Raw genomic sequence first — 17924 nt, 5'->3', positions numbered from 1 at the left:
AAATTTGTCACTAGTACCCATCATGAATCCTACACTGATCATGTGGTATGTGATGTTATTATTCGTCTTGCCCCAGATACAGAAGTCTGTGAAAATGCACTTCATGAGAATCCAATGCTTACAGATGTGCTGAATATCACTCAATCCTTTGAAGTGTCATGGGTCACAGGCGATCAGACTGCTACATGGGGAGAGGTATCAGAAGTTGTTCACTCAGTACAACTTTAAACTCAGCATTGCATGGGGCAGCATCAGTTACAACCACAGCAGCAATGGGTGCATCACAGCAATGGATGCATGCCCCCTTCCATCTTGATAATACTGCTTCATCCAGCAGCATGAGGGTGCTCCATGTCTTAAGCATTGGACAGTTTGGAACAAGTGTTGAAAGGAGGGCTGTATTGCATCGATATGTCCTTGTCAAATGTGGTGGACACAGTAGTACCAATGGACGTAAACTGTATCTCTATTATGACTGCCTCCCCGAACAAATTGTTTTTTGACTTGTGTGTATTTAATGGACTACTAAACATGCAAATGGACACAGGAACTGCCGTGACTTTAGTAAATGCAAAGACATACACAGACTTGGGCTCCCCTCACCTCACACAGCCTTCACGGAGATTGGTTAGCTACAATAAACAGCAGATTCTGATCGTAGGTCAGTTCTCCTCTCCTGTCTCATACAAATCTGTTGTTCACCCTCTCACCTTCATTGCTGTGGATCATTCCCATACCACAGACCTGTTCGGATTAGACGTGTTTAACATTGCTGATGAGGCAAACTTAGTGTCAGATCAAGTTCCATATCGGCAATTTTAGTCCTTCTGCTCTGAGTTTGCGTCTCTGTTTTCCTCTGGACTTGGTTGTGCTACCAGTCTTCAGGCCCATATTACTGAGAAGGAGCTCATCTGCCCTAATTTTCTTTTTCTTGGGGGGGGGGGGGGGGTGCTACAGGAGCTTGTCATCTTACATGACACTGTCAAGGTAAAATTATACCATTTGATGCCACACAATGTCATCTGGCCTATTTCTTCCAGGGAATGGGCTACACCAGTGGTCATCATTAAGAAGCCGACAGGTAAGCTTTGCCTCTGCAGCGACTTCAGTGTTATGATTAATTCACACTCTGTGGTAGATACATACCCTTTGTCCTATTCTGATGAGCTGCTCACAAAACTGTCAGCCAGTCACTATTTTTCCAAGATTGATTTGTCAGAAGTGTACCTTCAGCTCCCCTTAGATGAGGCCACTGGGCACACTCTCATGGTCAATATCCCTTTCTTTCATTGTCAATATCCCTTTCAGCCTCTAACAATATCAACATTTGCCTTTTGGTATTGCTAGCATATTTTAGAACAGCTGACAGCCTCTTCACCCAGGCTGCATCAATTACCTCAACAACATCATTGTTTCAGGTTCTTCCACCAAAGACCTGGTTAGCAATCTCTGATCATGGTTTTCTGTTTTGCAGTCTATGGGTCTCAAGTACAATCTTGCCGAATCCCAATTTGTTCAGCTGTCAGTTGAGTACCTAGGTTTTGAAGTTTCTCACACAGGGGTAAAGCCATTGCATCACCATGTTGACATAACTGCAGCTTTGTTGCGGATGAAATCCTTTAAGGAACTGCAGGTGTTTTTAGGTTATGTTGCATACTACCATTAGCTTTTACCAGACACATTCACTGTTTCTCAGCCACTGCGTGTGCTTTTGTGTAAAGATTTACTTTTCAATAGTCCCCAGCTTGTGACTGAGTGTTTGTTTTGCTTAAATCTAAGCTTCAATTTGCCCTGTGTCAGGCCACTTTTCAGCTAGGTCAGCATGTTGTGTTGGCTACAGATACCTCTCAGCATGGTCTTGGCATGGTGATGGCACACAAATACGTGGATGGGTCTGAACAACCCACTGCTCATGCTTCTAAGACCTCAACTCCCACTCAGCAGTGGTATTCTCAGATTGAAAAGGTGGCTTTAGTGATTCTGCTCAGCCTCAAGAAATTTCAAGTCTTCTTGTATGGTTCTACATCCATGGATCAAACACTGCTGGTTGTGCTTTTTAATGCTTCAGTTTCTGCGATGGACAAGGCAGCGCATTGTTTGCAGCAGTGGGCTCCTTTCCTCTCCTGATATCATTATCAGATCCATTGCCAGGTGCCGGCACAAAGCACCAACACTGATGCCTTGTTTCACTTCCAATCTTGCCAGACTCGGTGTACGATCAGGACGAGTTGTTTTTTGTATCTATTTAGATATTGAGAACCAGAATGTGGTTGATGGTTTTCCCATCACTAGTGCCACAATAGTTTCATCCATCACTGCAGGTCATGTACTTAGTCAGCTTCTTTTTTTGTGCAGCATTGTTTCCTGGATAAACCCCGAGCCATGCCTCAGACCCCTTGTGTAATTACTTCTCCCTCCAGCACTGCCTTTCTGTATTTGATGGAGTTCTTTTGCTTAGCAATGGAGGGCACTGCTTTCACAGTACCACTGTTTTTTCAGTACCAGTGGTTTTTTTATACCATGCATTTTTCTATGCCTAGCGTTTTTTTATGAGTGTATGTGGTTTTCCCACCCCTAGAGGGGAGGAGTGCAGTGCTGTACCTTCATTCATGACGCGTGATTTCAGAGACTGCGCATCGATAAAGTTCACAGGCCCACTGATAGAGGCCACCTGAGTTGTCCCCTGGTGCACTCTGGTGAGCCACCAAAGAAACTACATTATTTAAGTAATCACAAGTGAGTGCTTGGCCAATTCTATTTCAGTCAAGGCGTTCAGTGCTATGGACAACCTCTATCTTACTTGTTTCTCAATAATGTACTATGTTCCATTCATCATGTTTGTTCTTGCCATAACATCTTCCTTAACCGATTCCTCCCATTAACCTTGTTGAATTATCAGTCAGTTTTCAATTTCTTCACTATTTAAACCAGCTTGTTCTTCATGACTCTACCTGTCAGTTACATGTTTCTCCCCAATAACACGTCTACAGGTTTTATGATTATAAAAAATTTGTCAATGTGCTAGGAACGCTTCCTGTCAACAGTTGAACAACTACTGGGCCAAGACCAAATTTTTCTTATCTTCAGTTTACACAATACCTGCCCCTACAAAATTAAGTGCAACATCAAACAATCAGATGCAGGTAAGGAAAGCATTTTAATCCTAATGAATTAGGTTTTTATGGTAAATAAGTCAGAAAGACACTCCTCCCAGTGAAGAGTACCATTTGTTTATTAATGGAAAGACCATAAGATCTTGGGAAAGTTAGTCACTGCTTCACACAATTAAGAAAAGGTTTTGCCTTCCAAAGCTTCTTGTTGTGCTCACTGATATTATTCAGAAAAAGAAATGAGCATATGGCATCAGTGGCCAGGAGGCCCCATTGCAATAAATGGAACCTGAGTACCATGATGCCAGTAAAGTTTTCTTTATGCATAATCCAGGAGTTTCATTACAGCTCATATCCCACTAAATGAAACATTACTTCTACAGTTACTTTAACAGACCAAAGCTCTAATTTCTAAACTGCTCATAAATTGGTTTGTTGGACATATACTTCCCAGAACGTCAGAGGAAGCTACGCTAGGACAGATTAAAAATGACTTTCCTTCTTCATAACCTGAAAAAAGAATTTTACTCTTACAAGAATTTGAACATCGCATTTTCCTATTCTCCACTTAGGTCATACTGGCAGACAAGTTGGAACAAGAATTCTGTCTTGGAGATCGACAAAGAACAACAAACATAAGTAATGGTTACTACATAATTTTCAATGAGAACTTTTTTCCTATATACAATAAACTCACCATTTCCGTGTATAATTCCTCATCAGAACCATACTCAACCTCTTCATCACTAGCTTTATTTTTGCCATTTTCATCAGTCTCGAGAGGTCAGTATTCGATCAACAACAATAAATCATTGTCCCCATTACATAATTTGGCATTACTTTCATTAATAAGAGCTTCCAATTCCTGTCAAGTAAGATTTCCCACATTACTGTAGAACACAGAAATGAAGGATATTTCAGTGTTCCGTTCTTGAAGGTGAAATTGAAATAGGCAGCTCTGCATTATGCCTTGGGAGCCACATAGAACATTCCTTTTCCTTTTTTTCCCCTTTTTCTTTATTGTCATTTCATTCCTCCATGCGGGGGCAGCTGGTAGTAGCGATGTAGCTGCCCTTTAGCCTATAGTTTTCTTAACATAACAGTCACATTAATAACATAGAAAGCTGAACAAAATATGTGTATTGAAATTTGCAGGTGATGCTGATGCTGTTCAGAATCAATGAGTTGCAGGAAATGACGCTGATGTGACTTCTGATCGATGACAAGCTCCAGGGTGGCAGAGATTGGAGTAGTACAGTGGAGAGTAAAATGAAGGATGAGGATGTTGAGCTGGCTATGAATTTGTGGGAAATGAGGAAAATATGTTGTGGTTTTGATAGGGGACTTGATAAAGGGACATGGGTTGCTGTGGGATTGGAAGGGCTGCTCAATTTGAGTGTCAATGTATTAGATGAGGGTGCCTACTTGGGAAATAGGGAAGGGGGAGTATTTTTAGGAACATGTGAAAGTAGTATTTAAATGAAGTATGGAACAAGATGCCAGGGTGACCTGATAGAGGATATGTGGATGCTCAGATGGGTGGATGTTTTGAAGGACAGTGGTGGTGAAGCAGATGGTGTCTTCAGCAGTTGGAGTAGAACAAGGGGAATTTGAGTGAAGTGGCACATCGATAGGGCGATTGAGACAACAAGTTCAGGTTTGGTGAGAGGAGCTTTGGCTGTTGGTCACACACACTTAATTGGGATTGAATTGTTTACATGTGTTGCAGATGAAGGGGGGCTGGAGGTTGGTGCAATGTTGGTGCAGGTGTACAGGTGGTTAGCTCTGTTGTGGGAGCTGGTAAGAGCGTATTTGTAGTTGTGAGTTAAATGATCATGGTAGATGAGACAGTTGTAACACTGTTAGACTTGTGCTTGGGATTGTGATGGTTCAACTTTGTGTTTACATTCATAGGCAAAGGCTTCATTCTAAAGGAGGTGGTCTAGGGTTGAGGGATTCGAAAAAAACACAAATGAGGGAAGTAGGGCCAGAATGGTTGTGAATGCTAATGGCTTCTGAGATTTGGGAGTTGGGATTGGAATTTAGCTGCTGCTCAGCTTTCCTTAATATGATCTCAGAGTCGACCCCATTTATCACAGAATTTAAAGTTGGCGAGCAATACTCAATCAGTTGCAGGGATCATTTGAGGATGGAGTGTCAGGGAATATTGACTGTGGAGTGGAGTGGGATTTTGAACAACTTTTCTTATTTTTCTTACCTGTACCTGGTGGGGTTGAAGCAAAGCCTTCTAGATACAAGGCCTACGCACAGAGGCCATATTGGTATGTGACATCACAAACTGTTGGCCATCTTATCTTTAGTTGGCAGTCCTGTTGGTGTGTATGTTGTGTTGAAAGTGTGTGCCAGGTGAAAGTGATATATATTTCATACAGTATTCACTTACAGTTCTTTGAAGTATGGGTTACAAGTGCTGCATTCCCTTTTGCCAGGGAAATTATACATTCAAAAAAGGTGAGAGATTGCACATGTTTTGATTTCCTAAATGTGTGAATCTGAGAAATCATTGGATTGCAGCTATTCCAAGACAGGAAGTTGTGCCTACGAATCATTCAAGGGTAAGTAAAGGACGAAAAATTTATAGCATGTTATTTGTTTCCATTGCACCACCTTTGCCAATTGTTTTAGAACCATGGATGAAATACAGTGCAGAACATACACCATTTTCACACAACATTGCTTCTCTCTGTGTAACAGACAATGTCATTACTGACATTATCGCTTACTTGCCTGTAATAACATATCTTGCAGGTTACTGTGCATATACAGTCACAAGAAAATTGAAATGTGATGTATGCAACGAGGGTTTGGTCTTTCAAAAAGTCATGCATTATGAGGAGTCCTTCCAGCTTATAAGAAACTTAGATTAAGGAGGTTTACTCTATCCACACCTATTTGTTGTTAATGTTTTCATATACAGCTATATCACTGTTTCTAAGCATGTTAGTCCTGAATACAAAAAACAATTCCTGCAGGAGCAAAATCAAAGGGAACAGCCCACCAGTCTGATACTACGTAATTTGTCAGCAAATGTGGAGCAGCTTGATTTATGTGGTAGCCATATGACTGAAAACATTCTCAAAATGATTATATGGATTGCAACAAATTCATTGTTGAAAAACTACTGCAGTAAAAAAATTAACACAGCAGATCGACAGTCAAAAGCTGGTAACAAGAGAAAGCTGGAGACATTAGAAAAGTAGAGATAGTTCTTTTGTATAATGTTCTATGTAATGAGTGCTCTGTTGTCAGAGATGACAGACTGCTATAAAGCTACCTGTGATGCGAATGAATCTGGGGAGGGGGGGGGGGGGGGGGCTTCTTATTGGTTTTCTTGTAACACTGTGATTTATAAGTAATTTTCTGTGTGTTTGTTGTTATTGTATTTATTCACTCATTGATACATCATGTTTCACAAATCTTTTTGGTCTTCTGTGGATAGGTATAATCAGATTTGGTTTTGATGGACTGGAAGAACTCTTTAAATGCATAAGTTACTGTCATTTCTTGTAATCTGGGCTGCCACTCTACTGCTGATAAAGCTGTTTGAAAAGCACTTATTTTATACTTGTTTATGACCGTTTTTGTTAATACACACAATGTTAGGAAACTTTTGTTTTTCATGAAGTTCATAACCAGTGCTCTGTTGTCAGAGATGACAAATGGCTAGAGTTGGAGGGGGTAGGGATGAGGTTTTATAATTGGTTTTTTGTATTCCTGTGTCTTATACATACTTCTGTGTGTGTGTGTGTGTGGGTGTGTGTGTGTGTGTGTGTGTGTGTGTGTGTGTGTGTGTGTGTGTGTGTGTGTTTTATTATTATACTTGTGATAAAATATGGGACAGCTAGTTGGGTATTATTTTAGTTCGTTGTAAATAAGTTTTTCTGATTTTTTTGCCTTGTATCTGCCAATACCATCTTAGGCTTTGTAATGAAACTATGCTAGAAACCTTTTCTCTGTTTCCACTTCAATTATTTCTGGGCTGTTTTAAAGGTAAACTGGATTCATAGCTTTTATGGAGATAAATTTCTCATTTGCTATGTGTCCTTGGCACAATTCTTCCCATTGTTGATGTAAGAAATTTTTTCTGGATGGTGTGAATGAGTCACTATTTATGATTCTGAGCAACCACACTTTCCCTCTTCTTCAACAATACATGGCTGATGAAGATGCTTTATTGCTCCCATATGATCATTATAGCCAGACGAGCCATTTTCTATGGAGTTCACATCTGTTTCATGAAAAACAGATTTAAAAATAAATTATCAGTCACTGTTGGATTCTGTCATCTTTTTTAGTTGTGAATACTAGTGTGAGGAAGAAACCAAAGTCAGGCAGCAGTGCACTGAATCACTACTTTCAGTAGAATCAGTGCTGTCCTACATGAAATGTCTGCTGGAACACAGTTTGGGAAGTCCTGCCTTAGGGCAATAGCACCAGGGAATGGAAAGAAACACAAGGTGCACTCAGTGTGTGTACCCGGTGGTCTTAGTCAACATGTTCAAGAGACTATTCTGGCAACCATTGAGGAAACAGGCTGCAACCAACTGGAGATTTTGGCGCACTTTGGAACAAGTGACACCCATTGTCTAGGCTCTGAGGTCACACTAGGATCATTACAGCATCTGACTAAAATGATTGTGAAGACCAGCTTTACTCAAGGAATTTCAAAGAAGCTCACAATTTGCAGCGTTTTCCCAAGAACTGATCATGGCCCCCTGGTCTGAGTTGAGAGGAAGAACTGAATCAGAGATAATGAAGGTTCTATGACAAGTTAGACTGCGACTACCTGGGCTTTCACCATAGGGTTGAGAATTGTAGAGCCTCCCTAAATGGGCCAGGTGTGCACAGCACTTTGGTGTCTACTGCCTAGGTGGCTGACTGGGTCAGGTGCACACAAGGATTTTTTACGTTAGCTGAGTTCCATCCAGTCCAGATAACGGGATGCGCTAGCCACAGTTATGGCAGAAAAGTAAACTCCTGGAAATGGAAAAAAGAACACATTGACACCGGTGTGTCAGACCCACCATACTTGCTCCGGACACTGCGAGAGGGCTGTACAAGCAATGATCACACGCACGGCACAGCGGACACACCAGGAACCGCGGTGTTGGCCGTCGAATGGCGCTAGCTGCGCAGCATTTGTGCACCGCCGCCGTCAGTGTCAGCCAGTTTGCCGTGGCATACGGAGCTCCATCGCAGTCTTTAACACTGGTAGCATGCCACGACAGCGTGGACGTGAACCGTATGTGCAGTTGACGGACTTTGAGCGAGGGCGTATAGTGGGCATGCGGGAGGCCGGGTGGACGTACCGCCGAATTGCTCAACACGTGGGGCATGAGGTCTCCACAGTACATCGATGTTGTCGCCAGTGGTCGGCGGAAGGTGCACGTGCCCGTCGACCTGGGACCGGACCGCAACGACGCACGGATGCACGCCAAGACCATAGGATCCTACGCAGTGCCGTAGGGGACCGCACCGCCACTTCCCAGCAAATTAGGGACACTGTTGCTCCTGGGGTATCGGCGAGGACCATTCGCAACCGTCTCCATGAAGCTGGGCTACGGTCTCGCACACCGTTAGGCCGTCTTCCGCTCACGCCCCAACATCGTGCAGCCCGCCTCCAGTGGTGTCGCGACAGGCGTGAATGGAGGGACGAATGGAGACGTGTCGTCTTCAGCGATGAGAGTCGCTTCTGCCTTGGTGCCAATGATGGTCGTATGCGTGTTTGGCGCCGTGCAGGTGAGCGCCACAATCAGGACTGCATACGACCGAGGCACACAGGGCCAACACCCGGCATCATGGTGTGGGGAGCAATCTCCTACACTGGCCATACACCTCTGGTGATCGTCGAGGGGACACTGAATAGTGCACAGTGCATCCAAACCATCATCGAACCCATCGTTCTACCATTCCTAGACCGGCAAGGGAACTTGCTGTTCCAACAGGACAATGCACGTCCGCATGTATCCCGTGCCACCCAACGTGCTCTAGAAGGTGTAAGTCAACTACCCTGGCCAGCAAGATCTCCGGATCTGTCCCCCATTGAGCATGTTTGGGACTGGATGAAGCGTCGTCTCACGCGGTCTGCACGTCCAGCACATACGCTGGTCCAACTGAGGCGCCAGGTGGAAATGGCATGGTAAACCGTTCCACAGGACTACATCCAGCATCTCTACGATCGTCTCCATGGGAGAATAGCAGCCTGCATTGCTGAGAGAGGTGGATATACACTGTACTAGTGCCGACATTGTGCATGCTCTGTTGCCTGTGTCTATGTGCCTGTGGTTCTGTCAGTGTGTTCATGTGATGTATCTGACCCCAGGAATGTGTCAATAAAGTTTCCCTTTCCTATGAAAATGAATTCACGGTGTTCTTATTTCAATTTCCAGGAGTGTATAACAAGGGGTGCTATGGTGATGTGTACACTAACTATTGAGAACTAATTAACCAGTGCAACCAGAAACAAAGAAGAATTAATTTTTGGTGGAATTAGCATCTAGTGTCCTGCGTATTTCCTCCTGTGTATTGCTATCGATTACAAGTGCCTGTTCACATATATACTGCGAATGTTGACCTTGTGAGTGGCCTTAGCTGTGCTTTGCCACATCAAGGCAGAACACAAACGTAGTAATTGTCTGCCAATCTGTTGTCGTCCACTCATGTTCCCGTGCAGAAGCAGCTTGTAGGTGATGGAGTTAGCACTTTTGATGTGAGGCAGCAACGAAGTTACTACCATGTGGGCGAGGGTTCACAACGTCACTAATTTAAATCTCAAATTTGGTTCAGGGATGCCAACGGCTTTAACCCTAGATTACTAAACCACTGTAAAATTTACGATTGCAGTTGGTACCAATCTGAAGATTCCGCCAGTCTTGTACTGTCAGTATAGTGTGTTAAACAGGACATTTTGTTCTTTCTTGTATGTGACATATCATTGCAAATCTGATAATTGTAATTGACTAGTGCACAACTATACACTGAGACAAAAAAAGTTGTGGGATACCCCCTAATATCGTGTTGGACCTCCTCCTGGCAGGTGTAGAACTGTAACTGGACGTGGCATGGACTGAACAAGTCCTCTGCAGAAATACTGAACCACGCTGCCTCTTTAGCTATCCATAATTGCGTAAGTGTTGCCGGTGCAGGATTTTGTGCACGAACTGACCATCCAACTAAATCCCCTAAATGTTTGATGAGATTCACGTCGAATGGTCTGGGTGGCCAACTCATCCCTCTATTTGTCCCAGAATGTTCTTCAAACCAACTGCGAGCAATTGTGGCCCGATGATATGGCGCATTGTCTTCCATAAAAATTGCATGGTAGTTTGGGAACATGAAGTCCATGAAAGGCTGAAGACTGTCTCCAAGTAGCGAAACATAACCATTTCCAGTCAACGATCAGTTCTTTTACACCACCGGACGCAGTCCATTCCACGTAAACACAGCCCATTTTGGGGCCACCACCAGCTTGCACAGTGCCTTGTTGACAGCTTGGTTCCATGGCTTCATGGAGTCTGAGCCATACTCGAACCCTACCATCACCCCTTACCAACCCTGGATTAGGGCACGGTTTCAGAGTCGTCTAGGGTCCAACTGACATAGTCACGAGCCCAGTAGAGGCATTGCAGGCAGTGTCGTGCTATTATCAAAGACTTTCGCGTCGTTCGTCAGTTGCCATAGCCCATCAACGCCAAATTTCGCGCACTGCCCTAACGGAAAACTTCGTCGTACGTCCCACATTGATTTATGTGGCTATTTCACTCAGTGTTGCTTGTCTGTTAACAGTGACAACTCTAACTCTCTCCTCTCTCGGTCGTTAAGTAAAGGCCATTGGTCCGGACGGTGTGGCCGAGCGGTTCTAGGCGCTTCAGTCTGGAACCGCGCGACCGCTACGGTCGCAGGTTATAATCCTGCCTCGGGCATGGATGTGTGTGAAGTCCTCAGGTTCGTTAGGTTTAAGTGGTTCTAAGTTCTAGGGGACTGATGACCTCAGATGTTAAGTCCCATAGCGCTCAGAGCCATTTGAACCATTTGAAGGCCAATGCCAGGAATTTGGTATTCTCCTGACGCTGTGGTCTCGGAAATGGAACGTTCCATTCGTCTAGTTGCAAATACCATTCCGCATTCAAAGTCTGTTAATTCTTGTCGTGCGGCCATACGCCGGTAAACTTTCCACAAGAATCACCTGAGTACAAATGACGGCTCCGTCTGTGCACTGCCCTTTTATACCTTGTGTATGCGATGCTATCGCCATCTGTATATGTACACATCGGTATACCATGACTTTTGTAATCTCAGTGTATGACTTCCTTTGAATAAAATACGGAGTAGTAAAATTTACAACGATCTAGTAAAAATTCTAACATTTTTCCCTCATTGGTGTTCTAAGGTTAATTAAACGAAGCGAATTAGCAGACAAAGCTTAGAGCCACTTACATCCGATGTAATAAAAAATCGACAAGAAATAAATCCACCAAGATGGAAACCGAAACTGCATGGTAGAGTGTCAGTGAAGACTCAGTATCAAGGATGGACGTAAACTTACCGTGTGCTTATATCGACAACCACGCTCACCTCCAAATGTGACGAGAAACTATAGAGAAAACCGAAGTTCAGTAGCTCTTAACTTCTCCCTATTGCACTGTCATGTTTTGAGGAGACGCCTATCATCCAACAACCAGTTAGTGAAAATTACAATTTTATCAGTGGTAGGCGTGACAAGACATCCTGTGAAAAATTACTAAATGCACAATGTGAGAACTATATGCCCATTCATGATAGAAGTGTATAAGATCTAATAGCAACAAATGGACCTGATCTCTCTGAGAATGTCCAAATAGCAACTTGTATCACTGACCATGAGGCAGTTGTAGCAACAATGATTACCAAAGCACAACGAACTACTAAAACAACTAGAACGACTTATATTTTTATAAAACTGGGTAAAGAAGCAATAATGTCGTATCTCAGTAAGGTATGCAAAACATTTATCTCTGGAGAGGAGCTTGTAGAAGAACTATAGAGCAGGTGTCGAAGAATAGTTGACCATGTACGTGATAGATATGTAATTAGTAGAATGTACTCTCCATGGTATACAGTCGCTTCAAAGTAACTTCTAAAGAAACAAAGACTACTTCATAACAAGTGTACAATAAAGAGAAATGCTGAATGAACACGTTTGGCTGTCAAGCGAGCGATGTGTGAAGCGTTCAACGACTACCGCAGCAGCACTAAACCCAAAGAAATATTGGTCATATATAAAGGCTACCAAAGTCTTCAGGCACTCATGGACGAGACAGGTACTGAAACTGAGGGTAGCAAACCAAAAGCAGAAACACTGAACTTCGTTTTCAAAGGTTCCCTTACAAATGGAAGTCATGGGGTATAGTGCCAATTTAATTCACGCACCACAGCAGAGATGAGTGATATAGATATTAGTGTCAACGGTTTTGAGAAACAACTGAAATCGCTGAAACTGAACAAAACTCAAGGGCCTGATGGAATCACTGTCAGATTCTGTTCCGAATTTGCGGCTGACTTCGCCCCTCTTTATACCATAATTAATCATAGATACCTCGAACAAAAAACTGCACGTAGTAGGTGGAAGAAAGCGTATGTCACACACGTTTACAAGAAGATTAGCAGAAGTAACACACGAAACAACCGCCCGATATCTTGCCATCGATTTTTTGTAGAATCTTAGAACATATTTTGAACTCAAACATAGTGAGGTGTCTCGAACAGAATGACCCTCTTCATGCCAACCAGCATGTATACCGAAAAGATCGATCGTGTGAAATCCAGTTCGCACTTTTATTACATACCATATTAAAAGTCACGTATCAGGCAATCAATTAGACGCAGTATTTCTCGATTTCTGAAAAACATTTGACTGAGTGCCACATCTACGTTTATGATCAAAAGTATATTCGTATGCGGTACCAAGCAAAATTTGTGATTGGATTAAGGATTTTATGGTAAGGAGGACGCAGCACATTATACTGGATGGAGAGTAATCGACAGATGCAGAAATAACTGCGGGTATGACCCAGGCAAGTGCGTTGGGACCCTTGCTGTTTGTCCCGTATGTCAATGACCTTACAGACAATATTAGCAATAACCTCAGAACTTTGGCAGTCGATACAGTTTGCTACACTACTGGCCATTAAAATTGCTACACCAAGAAAAAATGCAGATGATAAACGGGAATTCATTGGACAAATATATTATACTAGAACTGACATGTGATTACATTTTCACGCAATTTGGGTGCATAGATCCTGAGAAATCAGTACCCAGAACAACCACCTCTGGCAGTAATAACGACCTTGATACGCCTGGGCATTGAGTCAAACAGAGCTTGGATGGCGTGTACACCTACAACTGCCCATGCAGCTTCAACACGATACCACAGTTCATCAAGAGTAGTGACTGTCATATTGTGACGAGACAGTTACTCGGTCACCATTGACCAGACGTTTTCAATTGGTAAGAGATCCGGAGAATGTGCTGGCCAGGGCAGGTAGCAGTCGAACATTTTCTGTATCCCGAAAGGCCCGTACAGGACCTGCAACATGCGGTCGTGCATTGTCCTGCTGAAGTGTAGGGTTTCTCAGGTATCGAATGAAGGGTAGAGCTACGGGTCGTAACTCATCTGAAATGTAGCGTCCCCTTTTCAAAGAGACGTCAATGCGAACAAGAGGTGACCGAGACGTGTAACCAATGGCACCCCATACCATCACGCCGGGTGATACGCCAGTATGGCGATGACGAATACACGCTTCCAATGTGCGTTAACCGCGATGTCGCCAAACACGGATGCGACCATCATGATGCTGTGAACAGAACCTGGATTCATCCGAAATAACGACGTTTTGCCATTCGTGCTCCCAGGTTCGTCGTTGAGTACACCATAGAAGACGCTTCTGTCTGCGATGCAGCGTCAAGGGTTACCACAGCCATGGTCTCCGAGCTGATAGTCCACGCTGCTGCAAACGTCGTCGAACTGTTGGTGCAGATGGTTGTTGTCTTGTAAACGTCCCCATCTGTTGACTCATGGATCGAGGCGTGGCTGCACGATCCGTTACAGTCATGCGGATAAGATGTCTGTCATCTCGACTGATAGTGATACGAGGCCGTTGGGACGATATTTTACGCGCCATTTTATTGCCGTTAAAGGCAAGCCATTCTGGGCTTACATTTCAACAAGATAATGTCCATCCGCACGCGGCGAAAGTTTCTACTGCTTGTCTTCGTGCTTGCCAAAACGTACATTAGTCAGCAAGGTTTTCGGATCTATTCCCCAATACATATCGTTTACATCCTTACGGGAAGGGTCCTCCTACCATCTCTGGATTTTGACGATCTAAAATGCCAGTTGGACAGAATTTGGCACGACATCCCTCAGGAGGACATCCAACAACTCTATCAATCAATGCCAAACCGAATAACTGGTTGCATAAGGACCAGAGGTGGAGCAACACGTTGCTGTCTTCCTCACTTATGAAACTGTTTCTCTTGAATAACTGATTCAGTTTTTCTAAAATTGTAATTATTTGATTTTCTAGACATGTACATCACATCTACCGATTTCCGTCCCATTCGGATCATTCTTTCGTGGAGCGTTTTTTTGTCTTTTTTTTGTCTTAGGGTGTATGCAGGGATATGAAATGGAACGATCAGATAAACTCGGTCGTAGATAAAGTAAGTGGCAGTCTCGAATTATTAGTAGAATACCAAGGAAATGCGATCAGTTATAAAGTACTTGTAAAACAATCGCGCAGCCTATCTTAGAATGTTGCTCAAGTGTTTGGGACTCCTATCAAGTAGGGCGAATAGAGGATATTGAATGTATCCAAAGAAGAACAGCATTTACGGTCACAGATTTGTCTGACCTATGTGAGACTGTCACGGAGATTTTGGAAAAACCGAAATGTCAAACACGTGAAGACAGACGCATGCCATTTCGAGAAAATCTACTTATAAAATTTATAAAATCAGCTTTTAAGTGCTCACTCTAACATTAAAATACAAACCTCTTTGTATCGCTCCCGCAGGAATCCTAAGAACAAGATCAGATGAACTGCACAGCACACAGAGGAATATAAACAATCGTTCTTCCTGTGATGAAGGCGTGAATGTGAAGAGATGAAGCCCTAATAACTGGTATAGTGGGAAGTGCCCTCCGCCATGTACTTCACGGATGGCAAAGATGTATGTAGTTGTGGATGTAGATCATAGACAAAAAAGGGAGCTGGAACTCGTACAGAGGCACGTAGACAATCATACTATTCGTACTTCATTTGCGAGTGGAACAGTGGGTTGTTTTATTCAGGATTCCAGTTTATTATGTTACTTCCCAGCCTCTTGGTTATTGGTTAGAAAACCCTATTTGTCAACATACACTATGTGATCAAAAGTATCCGGACACCCCAAAAACATGCGATTTACACATTAGGTGCATTGTGCTGCCAGGTACTCCACGTCGGCGACCTCAGTAGTCATCAGACATAGGGAGAGGGTTCTAGGCGCTACAGTCTGGAACCGCGCGACCGCTACGGTCGCAGGTTATAATCCTGCCTCGGGCATGGATGTGTGTGATGTCCTTAGGTTAGTTAGGTTTAAGTAGTTCTAAGTTCTAGGGGACTGATGACCACAGATGTTAAGTCCCATAGTGCTCAGAGCCATTTGAACCACATAGGGAGAGAGCACAAGGGGGCCCTCTGCGGAACTTACAGACTTCGAACATGGTCAGGTGATAGGGTGACACTTGTGTCATACATCTGTACGCGAGATTTCCACACTCCTAAACATCCCTAGGTCCACTGTTTCCGATGAGATAGCGAATTGGAAACGTGAAGGGACACGTAACAGCACAAAAGCGTACAGGCCGACCTCGTCTGTTGACTGATGGAGACCGCTGACAGTTAAAGATGGTCGTAAAATGAAATAGGCAGACACCTATCCAGAACAACACAGGAATTACTAACTGCGTCAGGATCCACTGAAAGTACTATGACAGTTAGGTGGGAGGTGAGAAAACCTGGATTTCATGGTCGAGCGGCTGCTCATAAGCCACACGTCACGCCGGTAAATGCCACACAATGCTTCACTTGGAGTAAGGAGAGTAAACATTGGACGATTTAACATAGGAAAAACGTTGTGTGGAGTGACGAATCGCGGCACTCAATGTGGCGATCTGATGGCAGGGTTGCGGGTATGGAGAATGCCAGGTGAACGTCATCTGGCAGCGTGTGTAGACCCAACAGTAAATCCGGAGGTGGTGGTGTTATGGAGTGGTCGTGTTTTTTCACGGAGGAGGCTTGCACTCCTTGTTGTTTTGCATGGCACTATCAAATTACATGCCTACACTGATATTTTAACCACCATCTTGCTTCCCACTGTTGAAGAGGAATTTGGGGATGGTGATTGCATCTTTCAGAACCATCGTGCACCTGTTCGTAATGCATGACCTGTGGCAGAAAGGGCACACGACGATAACATCCCTGTAATGAACTGGACCGCGCAGACCTGAATCCTATAGAACACCTTTGGAAGTTTTGGAACACCGACTTCGTTCCAGGCCTCACGACCGTCGTCGATACCTCTCCTCAGTGCAGTACTCAGTTAAAAACGGGCTGCCATTCCCCAAGAAACCTTGCAGCACCTGACTGAACGTATGCCTGCGAGAGTGGAAGCCGTCATCAAGGCAAAGTGTGGGCTAACACCATACTGAACTGCAGCATTACCGTTGAGGGCGCTACGAACTTTCATTTTCAGCCAGGTGTCCAGATACTTTTGATCAGATAGTGTAATCTCCTTTCAATGCGACGGCATTACGCCATCTTACTAAGAGGGCCCATAAGCTCGCATGATACCACTCTCCTGGTCGACGTTGGAGCCAATGTCTTATTGCACCAATATCCTTTCATCTTCCATGTACTGCTTCCCACAGAGTGCATCCTCCACTGCTGTTTATGGTCTTGTGTTGGGCGCCGAGGAACCCAGCGGGTACACCCCTTTCAATAATGCCAACTGGTGGACAAGTGTGTCAGCATTGCCAACAGAGACGTCCAGTTGTGGAGAAAGGTGCCTGATTGTGATCCATCTATCAGTTCGAGTGAGAGTGTCCGCAGCAGTTACAACTGTTGTACAGCCGGTCGATACGCGGTAGATCGGGCAGCTTTGCACGACCTTGTTGCGATGATGACAGATGCCTCGTCCAACGACTCACTGTGCTTTTGCTAACTGCCAGGTCTCTGTAGATATTCTGCAAGCGCCTATGAATATCTGCGTTCCTCCGGTTTTCTGCCAAAACAAACTCAATGGAAGCTCTCTTCTTGGAACGGACCACCATTCCAGACGCAATTTTCAAGGCTACGTACAGCACCGCCACCTATCGGAACTTCATGAAATATAGGTGCTGAAGCGGGAATATTCCTTGATGTCCCTCAAATAATACCGTAGTTTTTCAACTGAAACTGGCCGAGAGCAAAAATGTGTTGCATTACTTACTGAACGCCTCTCGTACTAACGTCAGACTTCTCGCAGATGATGTAGTTTACTACAATGAAGTACTGTCTGAAGCAACCTACACAAATATTCAGTCTGATGTGGCAATGGGGGAACTGAGAGATTGGTAGTACGAATTACTGGAGCTTCCACACCATTCATTGTCCAAGCGGGGTAGCGCAGGGATCAGCATCCTGGACTCGTATTCGATAGAGCGACAACTCACATACCCTTGGCCGTCTAGATTTAGGATTTCGGTGACTTCCCTAAATCGCTCCAGGA

Source organism: Schistocerca gregaria, chromosome 5, assembly GCF_023897955.1.
Source record: "Schistocerca gregaria isolate iqSchGreg1 chromosome 5, iqSchGreg1.2, whole genome shotgun sequence".
Classification (NCBI taxonomy): Eukaryota; Metazoa; Arthropoda; class Insecta; order Orthoptera; family Acrididae; genus Schistocerca; species Schistocerca gregaria.
Note: the sequence above shows the minus strand (reverse complement) of the source record.